The following is a 13007-nucleotide window of genomic DNA, read 5'->3' on the forward strand; positions in this document are numbered from 1 at the left end:
CTTCCTTCCTTCCTTCCTTCCTTCCTTCCTTCCTTCCTTCCTTCCATCTTTCCTTCCTTCCTTCCTTCTTCTTTCTTCTTTCTTTTACTTATGGATGTCCAAATTTTCCAACATCATTTGTTGAAAAGACTATTCTTTCTTGATTGAATTGCCTTTGTTCCTTTGTCAAGGATTAGTTAACTATATTTGTGTGGGTCTATTTCTGGACTCTCTATTCTGTTCTGATCTATTTGTCTCTACTTTCTCCAATATCAAGACATTTTGATTACTGGAGCTTGAAGTTGGGTAGTGTCAGTCCTTTTACCTTATTCTTCTTCTGTATTCCGGGGCTAATTTATAAAATAATAAATGGGTCTTTTGCCTTTCCATACAAACTTTTGCTTTTCCATATAAACTTTAGGAGCAGTTTGTTGATAGTAACACAATATGTTGCTGAGATTTTGATTGGGAGTACATTGAATCTATAAATTAAGTTGAAAATAATCAATGTTTTAACAATATTGACTCTTCCTGTTTATGAATATAGAATATCTCTAATATTTAAATACCAAACTTACAGATAAATATTTTATAAATTTGTATATGTGTAAATTTGGATATTTACAGATGATTAAATATCATTTATTTCGATCTTTATTTCATCAGAGTATTATAGTTTTCCCCACAGATCCTGTATATATATTGTTAGATTTATACCTAGGTATTTCCTTGTGTGTGTGCGCTAATGGAAATGGTATTTGCTTTTAATTTCTTATTCCAATTGTTCATTGACAGTATATAGGAAAGATTTGTCTTTTATATATTAACCTTATTTCCTGAAACTTTGTTATAATCACTTATTAGTTCCAGGAGGGTTTGTTGTTGTTGTTGTTGTTGCTGCTGTTGAATCTTTGGAATTTTCTATGTATACAATCACGTCATCTGCAAACAAAAGACAGCTTTATTTCTTCCTTGATAATCTGTATAATGTTTGTCTCCTTATTTATTATTTCATAAATTATGACTTCCAGTGTGATTTTGAATATGAGCGGTGAGAGGAGACATCCTTGCTTTACTTATGATCTTAGGGGGAAGTATCTAGTTTTTCATTATTACATAAAATGTTAGCTGTAGGGTTTTTTGGTAGCTGTTCTTTATTAAGTTGGGAACGTTTCTCTCTATTTCTACTTTGCTGACAGCTTTATCATGAATGGGTATTGAATTTTTTTGGATGCTTTTACTGCATCTGTTGATATGAGCATAAGATTTTTCTTCTTTAGGTTGTTAATATTATAATTACATTAACTGGTTTTAAAATGGTAAGCCAATCTTGCATACCTGGATTAAATTTCATTCAGGCATATTGTATCATTCTTTTTACATATTGTTTTATTTGATTTTCTATCATATCTATATTCATGAGAGATATTGATTGGTCTAAGTTTTTCTTTATTACAATGTCTTTATCTGGTTTTGGTGTTAAGGTAATGTTGGCCTCATAGAATAAGTTAAGAAGGTTTCTTCTGCTTTTATTTTTTAAAGAACTTGTAGGGTATTGTTATTTCTTTAAAAATTGTTCAATTCATTGGTGACATTTGGGCATGGTACATTCTTTTTTTGGAAGGTTATTAACTGTTGATTAAATTTCTTTAATAAATACAGGCCTATTCAGATATTCTATTCTTTATGGTGAGTTTTTGGTTTTTGGTATTAATAGTTTGTGTCTTTCAAAGAATTGGTCCATTTCCATCAAGTTATCAAATTTGTGAGCATAGAGTTGTTCATACATATTTAAAAGTATCATTTTAATGTCCATGGGATCAGTAGCATTGATCCCTCTTTCATTTCTGATGTTAGTAATCTGTGTCTTCTCTTTTTTGCTCTTGGTTAGCCAAGCTAGAAGTTTATCAGTTCTACTGACATTTTCAAAGAACCAGATTTTGGTTTTGTTGTTTTCTCTATTAATTTGTTTTCAATTTCATGATTTCTGTTCTAATTTTTATCGTTTTTTCGTTATGCTTGTTTTAGGTTTATATTGCTCTTCTTTTTTAAGTTTCCTGATGTGGGAGCTTAGACGATTGGTTTTAGATCTTTCTTCTTTTCTAATATATGGATATAGTGCTATACATGTTTCTATTTTCTTAGCATGTCAATCACACATCTTGAAAACTGTTTTCTAGTAGTTACCCTAGAGTTTGCTATATACATTTACAACTGATCAAGTCTACTTTCCAGTAACAGTATACCGCTTCCTAGGTAGTACAGTCATGTTATAACAGAGTATTCAAAATTCTTCCCTTCCTTCCCTTATAACATTGCTGCTGTTTGCTTTACTTATCCATATATTATAATCACTCAGTATATTGTTACTATTAGTACTCTGAACAAAATTGTCATCTATTAGATCAGTTAAGAGTAAGAAAAATGAAGAATGTTACTTTCTTCTTCATTTGTTCCTTCTCTGGTTCTCTTCCTTTTTAAAATGTTGATCTGAGTTTCCGATCTATATAATTTTCCTTCACTTGGAAGGCAAGGCAAGTCTTGCACAGGCAAGTCTACTCACAACAAATTCCCTCAGTTTTTTGTTTTTCTGAGAAAGTCTTATTTCTCCTTCACTTTTGAAGGATATTTCACTGGATACAGGATTGTAGGTTGGTGGGTTTTTTTTTTTTTTCAATACTTGAAATATTTCACTCCACTCTCTTCTTTCTTGGATGGTTTCTGAAGATAAGTATGATGTAATTTTTATCTTTCTTCTTCTATAGGTAAGTTGTTTTTTCCTTCAAAATTTTCTCCATATCTTTGGTTTTCTGCAGTGCAATATGCCTAGGTATACATTTTTAGCTATTTAACGTGTTTAGGGTTCTCTGAGCTTCCTGGATCTGTGGTTTGGTGTTTTTCATTAATTTGGGGAATTTCTCAGCTATTACTATGTCAAATATATCTTCTGTTCCCCTTTCTTTTTCTTCTTTCACCAGTTTCATATCACATATGTTATACCCTTTATAATTGTCCTACAGTTTTTGGGTATTCTGTATCATATTTTTTCATCCTTCTTTCTCTTTGTATTTTTGTTTTGGGAAGTTTCTATAGACATTTCTTCAGTCTCATTGATTTTTTTCCTCAACTGTGTTCAGTCTAATGATGAACCCGTCAAATGCATTCTGCATTTCTATGACAATGTTTTTGATTTCTCAGATTTCCTTTTGATTCTTTTTAGATGTCCCATTCCTTGTTTGCATTATTCATCTGTTCTTATATGTTGGCTAAATTTCCTTTATATTCTTTAACTTATTAATCATAGTTATTTTAAATTCCCTATCTGATAATCTCAAAATCTATGTTATAACCAAGTCTTATTCTTATGCTTGTTTTGTCTCTTTAGCCTGTGTTTTTTAAAAATTTCTTTTTAGTATATCTTTTAGTTCTTTGTTGAAAACTAGACATGATGTGCTGGGTAAAGAAACTGAGATAATTGACTTTCAGAGTGAAGTTTTCTAGTAACAGGCTAGGAGCTGGGCTGTGTTTAATGCCTTTTGTAGCTGTGGGCGCCAGAGGCTTCACTTTCCTTTATCTTCTTTCCTGTTGTCTTTACATCTCCCCAAGAACTCCTTTTTAAATGGAATCTGGGCTGTGCAGCTCTGTCTTTTGCATTGCACTGTTGTTATACAAGAGCCCTGCTGACATGAGGATAGAGAGTGGGAATAGGGAAGCGTTGTATAATTTTAAGATTAATCCCCCCTTTTAAGAAAGTGGGCCTCAATCTCTGGACTGTGACCTTCAGAAGCATTCCTAGCCCTTTCCCTTTCCTTATGTGAGACAAGAAGGCCAGAGGGGGTTTTAGAGCTGGCTAATTTCTCTTCCCCTAGATCAGATAGGGCTCTGGTAAAGTGATTTCTCTTAGAGCACAGGCTTTTGTTATGAAGAATGCCCTGGGCATGGTTCCCATTTGTTACTTTTCCCCTGTTGTATTCCCCTGTTGTTTACCCTCCACTACTAGAGATTTTTCCTTAATTCTGCACTGTGAGGATCTGCTGGAGATCCTTGAGGTAAAAACCAGGAAAGCCTGAATATCCCTACTGCCACCCCAAGGCTGGGCTCCCAGGGTTTTTAAACCTCAAGTAGTCCACACTCTGCCTCCATCAATTCTTCAGAATTACCAAAAAATGTTCCCAGTTACTGACTCTAGTGGTTTCTGCTTCAGGAAAGCTGATCTCAGCTGTGATTTTCTGTATGTATCAGTCTCTCCAGGTTTTGGGATGGGTGATTTGCCCTGCAATTTCACTTCTCTGATGGTTCCAATAAAAGCTGTTGATTTTTAATTTGTTCAGCTTTTTTTTTCTCATTGTAAAGACAGAAGTGATGTCTTCTAAGCTCTTTACATGTAAGAGCTTAAACTGGAAGTCCTCTGTTGATTTTTACTTGATCCATTTGACTCTCATTTATTGAGCACCCTCTGTTGCTAAGACATTACACTAGACCCAGCGTGGGACACAGGCATAGCAAATTCAAGCCTTTATCCTCAGGGGCCATCTGAGATCATTTTCACAGTGCGTACTTTGCCTCTCAAACTGCGTCAAAGTTCTCCTCTCCTGGTGTGTATCCATATTCTGGCTTCCTTGGGCAAGCACTTCTCGAACAAGTCCCTAGATTCACCTTGTCAAAAGTTCAAGAGTTCTGTTAAGATTTACAATTTTATGTTTGTATTTTAATTATAATACAGTAGTCCCCCATTAACGGTGCTTTTTCTTTCCGTAGCTTTAGTTACCCATGGTCTGAAAATATTAAATGGAAAATTCCAGAAATAAACAATAAGTTTGAAATTGCATGCAGTTCTGAGTAGTGTGATGAAATCTTGAGCCATCCTGCTCTGTCCTGTCCAGGATGTGAATTGTCCCTATGTCCAGGATTTTCACAATGTATTCACCACTCAACCAGTAGCCACATCTCGGCTGTCATGGTATCACAATGCTTGTGTCCAAGTAACCCTTATTTCACTTAGTGGCCCCAAAGTACAAGAGTAGTGATGCTGGCAATTCAGATATGCTAAAGAGATGTTGTAAAGTGGTAAAGTGTTCTCTTTAAGTGAAAAGGTAAATGCTCTTGAGTTAATAAGGAAAGAAAAACAATTATATGCTGAGGTTGCTAGGATCTATAGTGAGAACCAACCTTCTATCTGTGAAATTGTGGAGAGGGAAGAAAAAACTTGTGCTGGTTTTGTTGTCATACCTCAAACTTTAACATAGGTATGGTACATATAGAAAAAACAGTATGTATAGTATATATAGGACTCCATACTATCCAAGGTTTCAGGCATTCACTGGGGGTCTTGGAACATACTCCTTGTGGATAAGGGTAGACTACTGTATAAAATATAAGACAATTTAAGGGTGTTCTAGACACAGCTCAGCCAACTATGGCCCTTGAATTAAGTTTGAGCCACCACCTATTTATTTGTGAACAAGTTTGACTGGAACACAGCCATGCCTACGTGTTTACACAATGTCTATGGTGTAGAGTTGAGTAGTTGTGACAGAAAATGTATAGCCCGTGAAGCCAAAAATAATTACCATCTGACACTTTACAGAAAAAGTTTCCTACCTTTGCTGTAGAAGATCCTCAGATATTATGATCTCATGATTTCTGAGTTGGTGCTTGTGTTTATGATCATGAGGTCAAATAACAATTTCAAATTTAGGTTTCTTGGGTTTTGAAAATGGAAAAGTGGAGATTAATTGAGTTATCATATGGGCAATTTGAGAACAAGCTATGGAACATGCAAAAGGATCTTCCTTGAAGCAGAGAGAACCATGTTTATGTTAGGGGCTGATAGGGTTTGGATCTGTGTCCCCACCCAAATCTCATGATGAATTTTAATTCCCAGTGTTGGAGGTGGGGCCTGGTGGGAGGTGATTGGATCATGAGGGTGCACCCATCATGAATGGTTTAGCACCATCTCCTTGGTGCTGTTCTCTGGATAGTGAGTGAGTGTGTTATCCGCAGATCTGGTTGTTTAAAAATGTGTAGCACCTCTCCCTTCACTTTCTTGCTCCTTCTCCAGCCGCATGAACTGCTGCTCCTCCTTTGTCTTCCCTCATGACTGAGGCCTTCCCAGAAGCAGAAGCCATTGTGCTTCCTGTATACCCTGCAGAACCTCAATCCAATTAAACCTCATTTCTCTATGAATTATTCAATCTTAGGGTTTTGTTTTGTTTTGTTTTGTTTTTTTGAGACAGAGTTTCGCTCTTCTTGCCCAGGCTGGAGTGCAATGGTGCAATCACGGCTCACCACAACCCCTGCCTCCCGGGTTCAAGCAATTCTCCTGCCTCAGCCTCCTGAGTAGCTGGGATTGCAGGTATACATCACCAGGCCCAGCTAATTTTGTATTTTTTGCAGAGATGGGGTTTCTCCATGTTGGTCAGTCTGGTTGCAAACTCCCAACCTCAGGTGACCCACCCACCTTGACCTCCCAAAGTGCTGTGATTACGGCGTGAGCCACCGTGCCTGGCCAATCTTAGGCATTTTTTTTTAAAGCAATGCGAGAATAGACTAATCCAGGGGCCCATACAATGTGGACAGCCTGCCTGTGTATGTACTGACTTGCTCCCATTCAATAAACAACCGCAGTGATTATGGCAACAGAAAGGTTTTCTATCTGCAATTTATCTTCCAGAAATAATGAAGGTAGATATCCATTCAATAAACAACTGCAGTGATTATGGCAATAGAAAGGTTTTCTATCTGCAATTTATCTTCCAGAAATAATGAAGGTAGATATACATTTCATGCTGCTTCTGGTAATATCACAATGCTAATCTTAAATTCAACTGAAGCTAATTATCTTTACAGAACAAACAGGTGATATGTCATTAAAATTGGCATTGGAGAATTACTTGCTGGCAGGGTTTTAGTTAAGCATGAGGTCTAAATATCCTGAACCAGCAAACAAAGCTGTGCCTCAGTCATACCATTTTATACAGTATCTTTATTGTTTGCTCTGGGCAGGAATTCCAGGTTGTCCTTCTTAGGAGGCTTTCCACCATGTAGACACCCGAGTCCCTGAGTGTTCTTTACCATCTTGCTTGCTCCTGTCTTGGGACCATGAAGGACACCTGGATGGTCTCTACTATTCCCGCTACCACAGCCAAAGGCCTGCCCCTGAGCCAGTCTTTTGCTCTAGACTCCTTTCACACCTGTTGAGATTCTAATTTGTGTCCTTTCTTGACTGAGAACATATGTTAATGCTCAGTATATTACAAAGAATCTAATAACATTGGTTTCCTTAAGGGAAAAACTGTAGGGCTTGGTTCATTTCCTCCTTAGAAGCATCTTGAGCCCCATTAACATTTCCTATCTCTTTCCTCCAGAGTTCTGTACCAAGCGGTGGGTGTTGGGAATAGCAGCTTTTCATAAGCCACCAAAATGTCCTGTTACATTCTTCATCTAGGACAACCAACATCCTTAGGAGTCCATTGAGTATAATGGGTGGACCCTCGGTAAGACCCTGAGTATTGGCTGAAGTCAGAGGTAGTGCAAACATTTTGCTTACTCTTTTTATGTGCACAGAAACCAGGAAAGGCCAGTCATGTACCTCTGGTCCTTCTGTGGGATATAAGGATGCCTAATGTACAATTCAGCAAGATGAAATTGGAAGCCATTTTTTTTTAGGAACATAAAGTGCTCTAAGGCAATATTCACTTCCATTTTTTGTAATAGCTTTATTAAGATATAATTCACATGCCATACCATTCACCCACTTAAAGAGTACAATTCAATGGTTTTGATATACCCATGGAATGGTGCAACCATCATTCACCCACTTAAAGAATACAATTTAATGGTTTTAATATATCCATGGAGTGGTGCAACCATCACCACAATGAACTTCAGAATAGTTCATCAACTCAAAAAGAAGCTCTGTACACATTAGCTATCTCCCTCCAATCTCCCCATCCCCCTCAGCCCTAAGCTAATCTACTTTCATCTGTATGTGTTTGTTTATTCTGGATGTTTTATATAAATGGAATCATATAATAATATGTGCTTTTCTGTGACTGGCTTCTTTCACTTGTTTTCAAGGTTCATCTATGTTGTAATATGTATCAGTACTTCATTCTTTATTATGACCATTGTGCATATATACCACATTTTGTTTATTCGTTAGCTGTTGGACATTTGGGTTGCTTTTAGCTATTATGAGTGATGCCATTGTGAACATTCACATACAAGTTTTTATGTAGACCTGTTTTTATTCCTTTTTTTTTTTTTCCTGAGATGGAGTCTCACTCTGTTGCCCAAGCTGGAGTGCAGTGGCGCAATCTTGGCTCACCACAACCTCCACCTCCCGGGTTCAAGCGATTCTCTTGCGTTAGTCTCCCGAGTAGCTGGGACTACAGGCACACACCACCATGTCTGGTTAATTTTTGTATTTTTAGTAGAGGCGGGATTTTGCCATGTTGGCCAGGCTGGTCTCAAACTCCCGGCCTCAAGTGATATGCCTGCCTTGGCCTCCTGAAATGCTTGGATTATAGGCACGAGCCACCATGCCTGATCCTGTTTTCATTTCTCTCGGGTATATAACCAGGAGTGGATTTGCTGGGCCAAATTGAAAGTCTATGATTAAATTTTTGATGAGCCATTAGACTGTTTTCCAAAGTGATGGTGCCATTTTATGGTTCCACCAGCAGTGTATGAAGGTTTCAATATTTTCACATCTTCACCAACACTTGTTACTATTTGACTTTTTTTAAACTACAGCCCTGTTATTGGGTGTGAAGTGGCTATATCATTATGGTTTTGACATGTGTTTACCTAATGACTAATGATGTTGGACATCCTTTCATGTTCTTATTGGCCACTTGTGTATCTTGTATGGAGAAACATTTATTCAATTTTTTTGACTATTTTCAAATTGGGTTATTTGTCTTTTTATTACTGACTTGTAAGAGTTCTTTATATATTCTAGGTACAAGTCCTTTATCAGATATATGATTTGTCAATATTTTCTCCTATTCCTTGGGTTGTCTATTCACTTTCTTGATGGTGTTCTTTGTTCTTAATGGTGTTCTTTGAAGCACAAAAGTGTTTAATTTTGTTGAGGTCTAACATTTATTTATTTTTTCTTTGGTTGCTTGTACGTTTGATGTCATGTCTAAGAATCCATTGCTAAATCCAAGGTCATGAAGATTTACCCCTGTTTTTTTCTAATAGTTTTATAATTTGGGCTCTTACATTTAGATCTTTGATCCATTTTGAGTTCATTTTTGTATATGGTATGAGGTAACTTCCCTTCTGTCAAAGCATCTGGCAGTATTTGCAATCTTAGCTTCTCTGACACTTTGGATTTGGGAGAAAGGGTATGAGGAGCAGAGCCTCTAGCTAACTCATAAGTGACACATAGCATAAGCAAGAAATAAACCCTTATTGTTTCAGCTGCTATGATTTGAGGGTTGTCTGTTACTATAATATAATTGGATCTATACTGATTGATGCAAGTCTCTTATCAGATTCTGTTATATTTGGTTTTCTTCTCTCCCACCTTGACCATTGTCCATCTTGTATGCTGTTTGCAAATTTATCTTTCTGAAATATAGCCCCAGTCAGGACACTCTATCACTTACATAAGCTGTTTGGTGGCTTGCAAACTTCTTAGTGTGACATTTAAGGCCCTTAAGATCCTGCTCCAATTGCATTGCCAGAATTATTTCCTTCCTCCATATAATTTTGTTTCTAGTCAAAAAGAAATCACTCACAATTCTTACTCATATGTTCTGCTTTCCCTTCTCCACTTTTGTTAATGCTTTTCCCTCCACCTGGAATGCTTTTTGTTTCTTGCTGGCCTGCGGCGGTTCTACTTTTCACCTCCTTGATGCAGACTGATTTGCTGTAGCTGGGTCCCTTCCTTTGTTGAGTGCTCAGTGTGCATGAGATGCACAGATACGATAGTTACTCACAAATACAGCCTTTCCCCCAACACTTGTCTAGAGGACTCAGACCGTAACCTCATCTCATTTTTTCTCTTCTTTGCTTTGCAAAGAGGAGGTGCTCAATACAGATTTGTTGAACAAACTAAGGAACAAATGAATTCCTTATTTTGCTTCCTGTATCCTCAAAATAACAGCAGCAGCAGCAGCAGGATCCTTTTCAGTTCATTAACAATCATGTTGCACAAAACAGATGCTGGCGAATAGCAGATGTGCTGCCAAATACATGTGCTGTTTCTGGAGTTCTTCATTTTGACAGAAAAAAAATAAGTCCTTGTGTACAGCCACAGCTTTTCCCTGGAAGCAACCACCTTTATGACAGTCTCCCCATGAGGAGGAGAGGTGCCTCCAAGCCCCAGGGGTTTACAATCCCATGTGATTCCTCGTGAATTGTCCTGCCTGCTGGCAGGGCTGGGGCAGCACAGAGAAGGTCTGGGGACACTGACCCAGAGCAGATGTGTAACAGCTCAAACTGCAAAGCCTCTCAGGAAACTGTCAGTCAGAGGCACAACCACAGCCATTGTCTGCTATCTCCTGCCAAACCTCCACCTTTCCTCTGTCGTCCTCATCTTTGATTCCCCAGGGGACCCGTCTCTGACTACCAGACCTCAGCAGCCCCATCCATTCTAACTCTACTCAAACTCTCCTCCCTGGGAAAGGCCCCCAGGGAGGATTTGCCCCCGACTCCTCCTAAACATCCCAAACCAGCTAGACAAATGGAACACATTTTAGTAAAGTATTGAGTGTTTTTATAATAAAGGATAAGGGGAAAAAATGTATTATTTCAGGCAGCCAACAACAGCAAGCAAGAAGTAGCTGAGCTGCCTTCTCCCTGTGAGAAGGCACAGGGAGAAGGTAACAGTCTGCGACCTGGAGGAGCACCCTCACCAGGGCATGACCTTGCTGGCACCCTGATCTCAGACGTCCAGCCTCCAGACTATGAGAAATAAATGTTGTAGCTTATAAGTCAAACAAAAAAGAGAGAGAGAGAGAGAGAAAGAAAGAAAGAAAGAAAGAAAGAAAGAAAGAAAGAAAGAAAGAAAGGAAGAAAGAAAGAAAAGAAAGAAAGAAAAGAAAAGAAAGAAAGAAAGAAAGAAGAAAGAAAGAAAGAAAGAAAGAAAGAAAGAAAGAAAGAAAGAAAGAAGCTAAGTGAGCCTGTAGCTTAAACGGGACTGAATCTTAAGGAAGACAGGGCAAAACTCTGTGGATGTGGTGCAAAAACATTGACTCTGCGTGCCAGCCTCAGCCTTGCGCCTGTGAGACCTTAGGCACACTGTGGTTAGTTAATTCAGTTAATTAACCCCCTGAGCCACTGATTCCTTATCCTAAAAGCAGGGAAATGCCTACCTCACCCAAGCTTCTATTAGGGAAATCAGTGAAGTAACATAGGGAAATTACTGGCACACGGTGAATACTCAGAAAATATTAGATTCTTTTCCTTTGAAGGAGTCATTGAGAATGGCAAAGAAGCTGTTACTCAGATTCAGGGACAGGCAAAATGAGGACAAATACTGATGGAGTTCCCACCAACTGCAGGAGCCCAGTGTCTGCTGGCCGGTGCAGGCAAGCACACAGGCAATTGGAGACAGGGTGATGTGGACTCTCTGGAGCTTGTGAGCTCATATGTGGGGCACCTCCTCTTGGGGGTACAGGGAAGGGCGGGTTCCTGGAGGGGTCCCTATAAGCCAGGTTAGAGGATTAGTAGGAATTACCTGGGAAAAGTGTATGAAACAGCGCTCTGTACAAAGGGAACAGTTAATACGAAGACTTGGAAGCTGGAAATCCTTGTGAATAGTGGACTGCTGGTAATAAAAATAATAATAACACCAGCTGTGGACCTACTATGTACTAAGCACTCTGCTAATGTTTTATATACATTGTTGCATTAATTTTCACAACAACTCACAAATTTTCACAATAGTGTGATCATTAATCACACTATTTCACAGATGAGGAAACTAAGATCCAGAGGCATAAAGGAATCTTTGTAAGATCATGGAACTTGCAGAAGATGGGGAAGGGCTTTGATCAAGACTCCTTGATCAAAGAGTCAGTGCCAGCTCTTGCTCCTAACCGCTGTACAGAGCTGTCATTAGTAACTGGCTGTGACTGAGGAAGTACTTTCTGTAGATGTTGGGGTGGCCACTCCTCTAGGCAAGCCTGTTAAATCAATGGTTAGGTGAGCAGAACAGATCCATGAAGCCAATCTAACTCTGCCCTTACACCCTACCTGGTCACCATGTAGATGCCCGTTGGGCCAGTGCAAAACCACTCCCATGATTGACCAAAGTACAATTCACAGGGATGCAGTCCATTAAAGGTGTGTTTTGGGGGTGGGGAGCTGCCTCCCATGGATGCTAGGCACACAGACTCGCATGTGAATCCTGCCCTCCAGGGTGGTGTGCAGTGGCAGTCTTGTGCCATTTGGATGATTTGGCATGTTGGCATTTATTGAGAAAGTGAGTTACTGGCTAGGTCTTGGAGCTCATTTGTTTTTCAGAATTTTGAAGAAAACATCTTTCTTGCATTAGAGTTTGGCCCAATTTGAAACATAATAATGGAGTTAGGTGATTTGAGAAGGGGGGTTGAATATTGGAGGAGACAGACCGTTGTCATAATTTAAGCAAAGATATTTTCTAGTCTTCAAGTGAGAAGTACATTTGACACATAGAAAATGACTGATGCTTGCGGAGTTCTATCTATCTTGATACTTGATTCTCTGTTAAATTTCCTGCCATTATCTTAAAAAGTAAAGACCCATTATAAGCACATGAAAAGATCCTGAACATCACAAGCCATCAGGAAAATGCAAATCAAAATCACCAGGAGATACTAGTTTGCACTCAGTAGGATGGTGAGTACAAAAAGGCAGGTCAAAAAGATGGGCAATAGCAAATACTGACAAAGATGTGGAGAAATTAGAACCTCATACACTGCTGGTGGGAATGTGAAATGGTGCAACTGTTTTAGAAAACAGCCCAGTAATTCCTCAAAAGGTTAAACCCAGAGCTACCATATGACTCAGCAGTTCTACTCCCAGGTATG

This window comes from Colobus angolensis, unplaced genomic scaffold, assembly GCF_000951035.1.
Source record: "Colobus angolensis palliatus isolate OR3802 unplaced genomic scaffold, Cang.pa_1.0 Scaffold15, whole genome shotgun sequence".
NCBI classification, from domain to species: Eukaryota; Metazoa; Chordata; class Mammalia; order Primates; family Cercopithecidae; genus Colobus; species Colobus angolensis.